The sequence below is a fragment of the Anastrepha ludens genome, chromosome 6 (genome assembly GCF_028408465.1).
Source record: "Anastrepha ludens isolate Willacy chromosome 6, idAnaLude1.1, whole genome shotgun sequence".
In the NCBI taxonomy this organism is placed as follows: Eukaryota; Metazoa; Arthropoda; class Insecta; order Diptera; family Tephritidae; genus Anastrepha; species Anastrepha ludens.
The window spans coordinates 98,983,493-98,996,170 of NC_071502.1; the positions used below are offsets into that span (position 1 = coordinate 98,983,493).

At 39.6% G+C, this 12,678-nt stretch overlaps 1 protein-coding gene across 5 annotated transcripts in view; it reads right to left on the bottom strand.

Annotated features, from left to right (window-relative positions):
* LOC128868237 (putative fatty acyl-CoA reductase CG5065) overlaps positions 1 to 12,678 on the bottom strand; it is a 177,579-nt gene that overhangs the window by 90,209 nt on the left and 74,692 nt on the right. For all 5 annotated transcript variants that reach the window (XM_054110085.1, XM_054110086.1, XM_054110083.1 and 2 more), the window contains one exon: positions 9,372 to 9,468. The gene's annotated coding sequence lies outside the window, so the exon portion shown is untranslated. The remainder of the gene's footprint in view (positions 1 to 9,371; positions 9,469 to 12,678) is intronic.

Here is a 12,678-nt window from a genome sequence, read left to right on the forward strand (position 1 = left end):
CTTTGAAAGAATAGCGAGGCGGATGGCAGATTACCTTCAATTGCTGAGTCAATAATGCGTGAATTTTTGCTTGGTGTGTAATGCGTGTTAATAAAGTGTACTAATTTCTTAAAAAAATACACCAGAAAACTTGTTTTTAATGGCATTACATTTCGGCTGATTTTCAACTGCTGAGATTCTAAACACCAGCGAACTGGCTCCCTCGCGTTATACTCGCATGAACACTAAAGCTGAACCAGAAATTTGATTGACCAGTAGAAATTTTCTCTGCAAGGTATGTGTGTATGTATGTATTCGTGCATAAGTGTGTATGTAATATAGTATGTGAGAAAGTATATTTAGACCACTTGTTAAGGCCTTCAATGCATGGCAAATATAACTTAGAATGTGAAAATTCGATATTAGCTAACACACTGGCAATGACACCGAAACGTGACGCATGAGTGATGCGAGCATGCCTATGAAAGTAGTAAATATGCTCAAGTAAAGGGTGGTTAAGTTTCAAGGGCCGGTGTTGATTTTGAATAAATTACAATTTTTTTTAGGAAATTATTGTCATTTCTCTTTTTTATGATAATATTGGTATGGCTCAATTACGTATAGAACAAAATACCGGCCAAATAGCCGCCGCGGCCTCGGCGGCACACCGCCATGCGATAGTCTAAATTTTCGTTGACGCTGAGGCATAATTGAGGTTCTATGCCGTTAATGTGCCGAATTGTCACATCCTTTAGCTCTTAAATTGTTGCTGGCTTATCGACGTACACCTTTTCTTTCAAATAACCCCAAAGAAAGAAGTCCAACGGTGTCAAATCACATGATCTTGGCGGCCAATTGACATCGCCGCGACGTGAGATTATTCGGCCATCAAATTTTTCGCGCAAAAGAGCCATTGTTTCGTTAGCTGTGTGACAAGTGACACCGTTCTGTTGAAACCACATAAAAAGTTCGTTATCATCTCACGATAGCGAACACAATTCACAGTAACTGCCTGACCGGCCTCATTTTGGAAAAAATACGGCCCAATGATGCCGCCGGCCCATAAACCGCACCAAACAGTCACTCCTTGTGGGTGCATTGGTTTTTCGGCAATCACTCTTGGATTATCATTCGCCCAAATGCGGCAATTCTGCTTATTGACGAATCCACTAAGGTGAAAATGGTGCCTCATCACTGAAGATGAAGTGCGCGATATGCATTTTGATTTGAACGCCCGTTTTCATAAAAGCCTGAATAACTTTAACGCGCTGTTCGATTGTGTATCTTTCCATGGTTGAAACTGAGTTAGTCTCAAATTGAAAAATGTCAAATGAAATGCAGAAAAAGACTTGACGTTTAGGTGTGGTTCACATTCAACATCGGCCCTTGGAATTTAGCCACCCTTTACATGCATACATACATACATACATATATAATATTGGTATGTATGGATGTGTGAACATCAGTGGTGTGATGCGTTGCAAATATTACATTGAATGCAAAAAGCTATTACAAATCCATATGTTGCTACATAGGTGCATGTTTATGCCCCATCTCTATGCCCATGTCCATGTCCATGTACATGTTTTTCCGCGGCCAATTTCTCCATGTTTCTTTCTTTCATGCAATTCAATGCAATAAAAAATTGCACAAGTATGCAAACACATTACATATACATGCGTACATACATACATTCATACATACATACACACATACATACATAAGTGCAGCTTGATTTAATTTTTTGCACACAGTAGCCGGTTCAGGCGAGATTAGCCGCACACACACACCAATGCAATCTATGTAGCTATGCAATTACATAAATATGTATGTATGCATGTATGTTTGTATGTATGTGCTATTTGATTTAACGTTGCCTCTTCGTATATCCAGCAAAATGCTTAAAAACAAGTGTTTGCATAGAAATGTAAATGTTTGCTTATAAATCCATTTGCTTAGGCCTACATTGCATGTCGACTTGCAGTTAACATATACACAAACATATGCACATACATATCTTTAGCTTTACATAATTATTTAATTTAATTACTTTCACACAGGCATACAAACTCTATGCGAATAATAAACGCCTGCATACCCGGCAGGGAACGGAGATCACTGGTAACGAATTAGAGAAAAATCAAGCGATGCGAACTCACTTTCATTTTCCATACAACCAGCTACAGGGTGCATACGGTATTTGAAGGCATGCATATGTATATGTATGTATATGGCTATAGCTTCCTGAAACAATTACTTTTCTGCTTGCTCTTTTTCAGATAAGACATGGAGGACTACAACTTCACTCAATAAATGAAGAGCCTCGCAGTTATTGTCGCTTTATGTGCAAATCACACCGATTTAGAAATCTCTAACCTTCACAAAAGCGCCCGCTCATTCGTTCATAGCGTTCGCCGTGAATTGGAAGCAACAGGAGGCGATGCAGAACCTGCGAAACGCAAAAAAACACGAGGAAAGTTCTGGCACCGAAATTAATTCAATCAGTTCAAGCGATCATTGACGTGGACCTCTCAAAATCTATGAAGGCCCTTACGAAGGAGCTTAAAGTTTCTCAGCATTTAATTCGTCGAGTTATCCATGAAAATCTTTGTTATGAATCTCAAGTTGTGCACAGAAAACAATTTTTGTTGGAGCAAACATGAGAAGAGCGAGTTATACGTTCAAAATGTCATCTAAACAAAATTAAACACCCAAAAGCGCTTGCGATTTTGTGGTAAATTCTGTCGAAAAACATGTTGACCAAGACCAACTGCCCAACCGCAGAAATGACAAATGGCTATGTTCCAATTCTGCAGAGTCTCCTGCACACGAAGTCTCCAGTCACTTTTATGGTTCTAAGTGAGCAACAAAGGACAAGTCATGCCACTATAATTATTTAGTTAAGGATTTCTAGCGAATTCTGCTACATATATCCTGGTTTTCGAGACAATAGTGAAACCCTGGATTGATAATGTACGCGGTGACAGCCCACGCATCTTTCAGCAAGACTCTGCTCCTTCACACAAAGCGATGGCGGCACAAGATTGGGTGGCTGAAAATTTCCATCATCACATAGCACCAAACTTATGGCCCCCTAACTTCTCAGACCTTAATCCCCTGGACTACTACGTATGGGGCGTAGTTGAGCGTGAAACCAATAAGCATTCTCATAACACCATTTTCTCGCTGAAGGCTGCAATTAATACCGTTATGGTCAATATAAAGGGTTTTCGAATATCAGGTGTTATTTTTTATGGCCGGAATTGGCTGATATTGATCTGGACAAAATTTATTTTCAACAAGACGGCGCTACGTGCCATACAAGCAAGGAAACCCTTGATCTTTTACGGGATACAGTTTCTGGACGGTGTTAATTCTCGAAGAGGTGATCACAATTGGTCACCGAGATCTTGTGATTAACACCTTGTGACTTTTTTCTTTGGGGCCACGTGAAAGAGAAGGTCTACGCCAACAGCCCAGGGTCGATTCAAGACCTCAAAGATGGAGCTCGTGAGGCTATCGAGGACATAGTGCAGCCACTTTGGAATTCGGTTATGGAAAATTTCATGAAAAGGATATTTTCCTGTAAGCGTGGTCGTGGTTGTCATTTGAGCGAAAAATATGCTGTGTCGATAGACGATTTTTGTAGGACAAAGTAATAGGAAAAATTGCCACCACCATAACCGAATGGATTGGTGCGTGACTACATTTCGTATTCTTCTGTCGGCGTGATACTCCAAAATAAGAGAAACGTTTTTTCTAATAGCGGTCACTCCTGGCAAACCTCCGCGAATATTTCTGTCATGAAAAAGCTTCTCCTAAAATAAAAAGATCTGTTCAGAGGAGCTATAAGCCCCTAGGTCCCTCTAATTGTGAAAAAAACATCAGGAAGCAATCTTGAAATTGAAGGTGGTGTACTGCCAAAAACCCAACGTGTTAACGCCAATATCTAGTTTACCACGTCTCAGTTGTTATACGTTGAGTCGACGTCTCCAGCTTTTGTTTATTTGAAAAAAAGTGCTATAAGTCGATTTCTGATAGAAGTCATATTAAAGCTCATATTTAAAAACTAAAGGCAGGTAAGTAGGTGAAATGATTGATGTGTCAGTCTGGCACTACCCAGCGTCTAAAGCACTAAAGCGCCATTTCGATATCATTATGAGACCCCCAACGAAAGCTTTTGATGTAACAGAGAAGGTTGAAAACTAAAATATTTATCAGAAAATTTCAGTGCTGGTTTCCGAAGGCCCAGCCCAAAATCCATCAATATAAACGGTTACAGCGTAAGTGAAAGAAAGATTCGCTTACCTATAAATAAATACAGGATGTCCGGTGGCAGAATTTGAAATTATAAGCTAAATCAAAAAAGAATTACTAATGATAATAGCAATACAAAGAACGCCAGTGTAAAGTTTATTAGTTAAAAATGATTTGCTCTAAATATTGACCGTTACGTTTCTTATAGATACACAGTTGGCCTCCTTACTCCGTGCCACTCGTTGGAGAAGTACTGTCGGATGTCATTAACCTAGCGAATAATATTCTCAATTAGTGGCCACTGGGTTTGTTTCACAGATTTTACTTTGACGTGCCCTCACAGAGGAAGATCCATAGGACTAACATCGGGTGACCTGGGTGGCCAGTTTATGCCACCGAAAGGGATTGTTGGGGGAAATCACGCAGTATAGCCATAGTCTCTCTGGCCGTGTGTCAGAAAGAATTTTCAAACATAAAAGTATTTAGCCTCGCTCCCATTTTTTAGCATAACTCAATGGTTACTATAATAAGCGAAGTGAGTACTACTACCATTATTTGGAAATACTAAATGCGAAAAAGGCTAACCGAAACAACCACACACCTTTACATAAAAATACAACCAGGTGTGGTAGACATTGTCGTTACAAATTTCAATCCAAATAAAAGTCAGCTGCTTCGTTTACCTCTATGGCAATCGAAACGCTTAATACTACTGAAGCTGAACAGAGCTCTTAAAATAATTGAAGGTAAGTTCTTGGTGAAAATGGGCCATTACGTTTATTGAAGTCGAAAAGTTTTCATCGTCCTCCGGCCCGACTTAAACCACAGATGTATACACAGATGGCTCAAAGCTCGAGGGCAGGGTGGACGGAGGTGTATACTCCGAGCATCTGGGGATCTCCTTTAGTTTTCGGCTCCCCGACTACTGTAGTGTCTTTCAGGCCGAATTGATGGCAATAACGAAAGCGGCGGCATTGATATAGTGTGATGCGATATCCGGAAATGACATCTACATTTTCACTGACAGCCAGGCGGCGATAAAGTCCCTCACAAAACAGTCGACAACCTCCAGGGTAGCCAGGAAATGCCGCACATCTCTTAACGAGATGGCTGAGTCATTTCGCCTAAGGATAATATGGATTCTTGGCCATCGCGACATTGAGGGAAACTTTAGAGCCGATCACCTAGCGAGACTCGGCACCAAGTTGACCGATGAGGGCATACACAATGACATAGGCATACCCTTACAAACATGTGAGCTGCTTATCCTTGAAGAAATCGTAAGGAAAGCAAACGAAAGATGGCGTAATGTAGCCACCTGCAAAATCGCCCGTCAACTATCGCCGACTCTAAATGCTAAACGCACAGAATCTTTGCTAAGCCAAAATAAACACAGTCTTAGCACACTGATTTCAGTCATAACGGAACATTGTCTAATAGGTAGACACGCCCAAAGGATGGGTGTGCAAGCACATGACTTCTGCAGAAGTTGTCTTGATGAGGAAGAGGAATGGACAATCTTACACCTTCTGTGCCATTGTCCTGATCTACCCAGACGGAGATTTGCTATTCTCGGCAGACAATTTTTTAACGAATTGGAGGATCTCAGTTCCGCAGAAATAGGAGGTATTCTAAAATTTTTTAAAAGTCCACATTGGTTTTAGTAGAAATAGGGAAAGCTCTCTACGCGGCATCGCAATGCGGTATGAGCCTGAGCGTGTCTCAGAGGACAACCGCTTCAACCTAACCTAGCAACATCATTGAATGTACTTACTTGTTGGCTTCATCACTGTCATAGCCTGGAAACAGATTCCGCTACTCGGGTATGGCTCAAATTTGGCGAAATCTTATTAGTTTTGTACCAGATATATTTTTCAATATTTAATCGTTTCTCTGCAGGGTACACAAAATGCATTGCTTTAGCACATTTTCATGCCTCTGAGTTAGCATTTGGCTGCATTATTCCATTACGTTCTTCGTGCGCGGCTGTGAGACAGGCAGACGGGCAGCCTGCAACTCAGCTGGTTCAACGATTGTTAAGTGTTTTATGAACATGCAATCGAGTACAGCTAAAGGCTTTGCGGGTTTAGAACTAGAAGTTCATTGGCACTGCACTGGCGCATGTCCATATCCAAAAGAAAGAAAAAATGTGTCGTATTTAAATAGAAATAGAAAATAGAAATTATTTTGAAGCGGTAAACGCTTATAAATTGAATCAACAAAAATGTAAATACTAAAGAAATTTAATTTTTAATAATTAAAAAAATAAATGGAAGTTTTAATGCTTAAATTTTTGGAGTTTTAATCGTTAGATGCGAGCCCATGCGATGCACTGCGAGCATATGACTACCATGAAATCGCACGAGGTTCCTTCTATGTGAAGCACAATTTTTCGATAACTTTTCCGCTCATATGAAAACAAATGCATGAAGGGTACACTCAAGAAGAAGAAGAAGAAGTTCATGCGATTGGACTAGAAGAGAGTCTGAGAGACTTAAATGTAATTTTCGTTCGTCGAGTGAATACTTTGTTAGCCTACTGAGTCTGCTCAGCTCAAAGAAACAATTATCTGTCGATTTGGTTAACTGATTTGCAACATTTTTTAGCCTGCTTGCTTTGGCCAATGGATTCAAATATGTGTACAAAAAATAGCTCATGATCAATGTGACATCACTGCAGATACTCTTGCAGCCAGTAGAGATAGATATTTGAAGAAATCTATATCACCAAATAATAACAAAATGAAATGCCTTGCAGATCGTTTTATTTTGAGAGCAAAATATTGTATGGCAACAACTCAATATTCTTCGTTTTTGCAGAAGCATGACCTGAAATCTTACGCTTTCTTCTTGGAAAGATCAAAAAAAAAAAAAAAATGGATAGAATTTACTCTTATAAATTGAAGCCTGTTAGCTCGTGAGCAGAGAAAAGTATGCGATGCTTTATTTTACTCGATTAACATCGCTTAATTGGCTGAAAAATCAATCAAGAAGAAGAATATTTTTTTGGGTTAGGATTTAGCAGCTCTCAGAGTCTCATATCCCATTGCAATTTCACATGGTGAGGCTGTTCTTATCTCTACCTAAAACTTATGCGAACTCACCAAACACTTTAGAAAATCCCTAATACTTTTCAAGTGCTGAGATATTTCAGCTCATTAAAGAATTGCCTACCTAAAGTGATGAATCTTTGTCTAGATAGAGTAGGGCTGGGGCACAGAAGACGCAAAGTTGATGCTTTCTATTCTTTATCTACACATAGGTATGTATATAATGTGTCTGCGGTCCTAGAGCCTCTGAGCGTGGTAGTGTGCTAGCGCTGAGGGTCGGCCACCATTGATGGGCGAATCTGCATCTCAGTTGCTTACTCTTTTTTTTTGTACGGTACTCTAGAAAGTTTCTTGAAAGTAAGCACCTTGGATATTTGCAAGAATATACCTTTACTAAGGTCTATGTTCTCGTTAAAAAGTTTGGTTGTTGTTGTTGTTGTAGCAGGACCTTTGCCCTGTCAGTGTAGCGTAATCGCCGGTCGTCTTGGTCTAGCCCATCTAACGGTAGGCTCAGGAAACTAGCTGTTTCGACTGGCTGGGTTCAGAGGGAGAGGGGTGTTAGATGACTGGGTTTAATGGGGCATGTGAAAAGGTAGTTGGTGTCGTCCGGGACATATGTATGTTTAGTATGTCGGGGTCGATTCTGGCTAAGTAGAAGTTTAACCTGCTACAATATCCACAACGTAATTGTGCCAAGGTTACGCGGAACTCTCGGGGAAGTTGGAGCTCTTTGACTGCGATTAGTGGTGGTTGGACTCCGATAACGGCATTCGGGGGTCAGGAGCTTAAGAAGGTGGTGAAAGTCTTCCGATGAATATCTTTTGTGGCCTGTTTGCACACTGTCCGATCCAGTAGCTGTCTGTTGGTTTTGTCTGAGATCTCGTCCACGTAGTAGAGGAGATGCGTTCCTGATGTGCCTAGGAGGGGGCAGAGGCTCGAGCAGGTGTCTGCATGGGTGAGGCCTGCGGTAACACCCTAGCAGAAACTGCTTACTGAGCAATTTATTATGCTCCTTAATAGGCGACATTAGGGCCTCATTGTGAAGGTGTTGTATAGGTGACATCAGAAGACATCCTGTCGCGGTCCTTTTTGCAGTGTTTTGACAGGTCTGAAGCTTCGTTCACTGCGAATCAGTGGTTCCAGGCGACCAGACAGGCGCAGCATAGTTTAGAATCGGTCGGCCTATTGCTTTAAAAGTCGAGAGTCAGCGAGCGACTTGAGAACCTTGTCACGATTCTGTACTTTAGTTGCAATAGCGGTTGTATGCGCTGAGAAGGAGAGCAAGCTGTCAAAGGTGACTTCCAATATTTTGGGATTGTTAACCGTCGGAATTTGTGTATCATCGACTTTCACCTTGAGTTGTAGCGTGACCTCCTTTGTCCAGGTGGTGAAAAGGGTCGCCGTGGATTTAGTGGGGGAGAGTTGTAAATTCCTCGCAGTGAAGAAGCGAGAAAGGCTGGCGAGGTAGTCGTTTACCTTGGCCATCAGAGTCATTGCCCGACGCGATTATCGTGCAGTCGTCGGCGTATGAGTCCAGGGAGACTCCCTTGGTTTGGTGTCAAGTCTTGCTAATTCATCGACCCTAAAACTCCCCCTCGATGTTACAATGGCCAGAAACCTTTGTTACATTTGGAAGAAATGACTCAGCCAACTCGTAAGAGACAACGTTGGAGGAATTTTCGGGGCGTCTAGCTGTCAGTGAAAATGTACTACAGAGGAAGAATGAAAAGTTTGATCAAAGGAAGAGCCTCCCTGAAATTCGTTCACACTTAATTCGCCTCCCTCAGTATGGAAGAAATACTAGTTTGGCGAAAAGGAATCCATTATTTTTGTGTAAAATTGTTGCGCAAATGACTTAAAACTGTTTCATGGTCGATCCTTAGTGCGTTGCTATGACTAAACATCAACCCACACTTCAAATTGGACGAGGAGCTCGGCCAAACAACTAACAAACTCTTTTCTGAGTTTTTTAAATAATTCGAAGTCACTTGCGAAGAATTTATAAAACTGAAATACGCAAACATCAGTAAAGGGAATCAAATAAGTAAATCTGTAAATTAATATTAAAAAAAGCGATATTACTTACCATTTTTGGCTACTTCCAACCGTCAATCCCTTAAAAAAGCCAAACAAACTTGGTTCCGTAAAGCTTTCGTTTGCATTTCGTCAGTGCAGAAATAAACCTGAAACAAATAAATAAACATAAATTACATGCATACGAGTATTTAAACTGAACAGTGTGATGAAAAGCAATTGTTTTATTTTTTTATAGCCGCGAACTGGGTCACAAGGACATGCCATTTTAATGATATTGAGTATGCAGTGAGCAAAATTACAGTGAAATAAATTTCTGCATTGAGAGCTCGCATTTTTTTTATGAAACCGAGTGAAAAATGCTGTTGTTACTTTTTACTTAGCTTAATTGATGTTTTAAAATCTATTAATCAACATCCGAATGGGCAAATTGGTGACTGAGCGCAGATATGAATTAAACAAACAAGTCTTGTGGAAGGGAGAAAAAGTGGATGCCAACTCACTCGAACATCTCTATACACATAATAAAGCGGCTACGCCGGCTTGGCCATATCACGGCGTATGAACGAAGACGCTTCAGCAAGGCGAATCTACGACATGGTGCCGCAGAAAGGAAGACGAGAAAGGTGAAGGTTCCCGTCTTCCATTTTGGGGCACCATGTCCACATCTTCGTTGGAAGTCCCAAGTGCTGTAGGGCTTGTCAACGTTCGCGATTTCTACATAGCACAAGCAAGCGCAGGCGAGAAACAGCTAACGCACTATAATGGAGTCGGCCAAAAGTGACACACGGTTGTGAGTAAGCGGATAATCGTCGAAAGGAAGCAAATATTAATGCGAAAGTGCCGAAAAGCAAGATAAGTAAAAATAATTTTAATAAAATATTAAGCATAATAATTTGTAAGCATTGTTCTAAAGTCCTTTTGCATTTTTTCTGCCATAAAATTAATTACTTCGTTTCCTTGCCTCTCTTTCGTCACGTCATTCATATCAGAGGATTACAAATTTGTGACGTGGGAGAAGAGATCACTTCTTAAGTGGTTCTGGTGGTCTAAAGCTCGAAAATTTAGGGTATTTTCAGGAATTTATTTTTACAATAAAAAAAACTTCAAAACTGTTATTTACATTTTTTAGGCTTTTTATTTAACTTCTTTTACAAACAAAAATTAAAAAAAAAAAACATTAAAAAAAATTTTTTTAATTAAAAAAAAACATTAAAACAAAATTTTTTAATTAAAAAAAACATTTGTTAAATTTTATAATTAAAAAAAAATATTCTAATTTTTTTTTTTTAATTTTAATAATTTTAAAAATGGCGCTGAAGTTGACCCTCCCGAAAAATTGGACCTGGACGATGCCGTTCATTTTGGCTCTTGCATTTATCTGAAATCACAAAAAAAAATTTATCGGTACGACTGTAGCTATGTCCCGTACTAGAATAAAAAACAAAATTGAGAAATTTAACGAAATGGCGCGGGTTTGAATTTGACACTCTAAGAATCGGGGGTTTTTCAGTTTTTTTAATAAAAAAAATACGAAATAATTGAAATAATAATAAGCTCCTATTACGGACGACCGCCATTGAAAAGTTTTTTGTTATTGTTTTTTGTTTTTTGACAACACCAGGCCGAAAAAAGTCGTTTCGAGATGAATGAGTTTAAAGTTTGAGTTACAGGAGCGCGCGACCGCTCTCTACCTAGTTAATGGGCACAGCTTTTGCAATATTTGGAATTACCGCATGAAAATTTCACAGTATATTCTTAAAAGCTTATACTTTCGAAATATTGAAAAAACAAACAATTGATTGTTTTAAATTTCTAGACCAGCGGGTCCCCTTAACATACATCCCCTACATATTTTTGCACACCGAATTCAAATACTGAGCCAGACTTTTCAGATTTTGCATATTGACATTTTGATTTTGATACGGAGCGGCTGCTCGAAATGCTGTTGCTTTCTTTGTCTGCCGGATAATGGCGCAACAGGGGATCATTGCGCAAAAAAGGAATGGCCTGCTGGCGACCATTATTCACCACGTAGCCAAAGCGTCTCTAACAAACCACTGACTGATTCGAAAAACGTGTTACTTCATCCACTAAATATTAAACTGGGTCTCATAGAGAATTTCGTTATAGCGTTCGACCGAGATGGGGCGACTTTCCAATACTAAACGAGTCTGTTTTCGGAATCTTCTGACGCCAAAATAAAAGACAATATTTTCGTTGGTACACCCTTTTTGGGTGTTTGGCCGAGCTCCTCCTCCTATTTGTAACGTGCGTCTTTATATTGTTCAACAAAATGGAGGGACCTACTACACAGTTTATTAAACTGACTCCGAACGGCAGATATATTTTTATGTTTTTCTTAATTTTGATGTTTCACCGAGATTCGAACCTACGTTCTCTCTGTGAATTCCGAATGGCACCAACCCATAGACATAAGGAAATTTATGGTTTATGACAGCTTTATGCGACACCCACAGAAAAGGCAGCATGAGCCCTTCAGATGAATGATTATTCTATAACTTCTTTGGCAACTTGAAAGATGGCAACTACAGACAAATTTTCGCGGAAGTTTTAAATTTAATTTTAAAATTTTTGTACATTCAAAAATTATCAAAAATCGCCTTTCAATTCCAGAAAAACTAAAGAGTTAGAGACTATGGATTCGGAATGACAAAAATGACCGTTGGGATGCATTTTGGTTGCTCAGTTACAAAACCATGTATTTCTGTGTATTCATCCATTATTCCGAAGCGTCTTGTTACTGTTTTAATAGAAAATAAAGCGTATTACGTCTGATATATGGATATATGCAGAGTCTTATTCACCCAGAAAAGCAAACACAAAACGTAAACAAATTTAGCAACTAACTGTAAAAATTTAATTTAAGTACTATTTAATCTGACTGCGTAAATGGCTGGCCTTATTTGTGGTATCTGATTTGATAACCTTTATAAAAGGTGGCACAAAATTAGTCACCCTATTTGAAGCCGAATGAGTTTGTGCAGTACTACCATATGGAAGTGCGCAGGTTCGAAGCGTTGTGTACGAAACATCAAACGTTTTTTATCGGGAACACTTTTTCTAACAGCGAACGCCGCTCGGCGGGTAATGACAAACCACCCAGTGTATTTCTGCCATAACTAGACAGCTGTACTATACAAACAGACACGCACGGGGGCGCGTAAAAGGCAAAATAAAAATTTCCATCATTCAAAATAATTTTTATTTTAGTAAAAAGTTATTCAACAACAAAATGTGAGCAAAATACCGCAAGCTAAAAATGCGGGCATTATTATTATTTTCTATCGCGGCTGCTGGGGGCCCAAAGTGTCGATACAAATAAATTCCATTGGGGT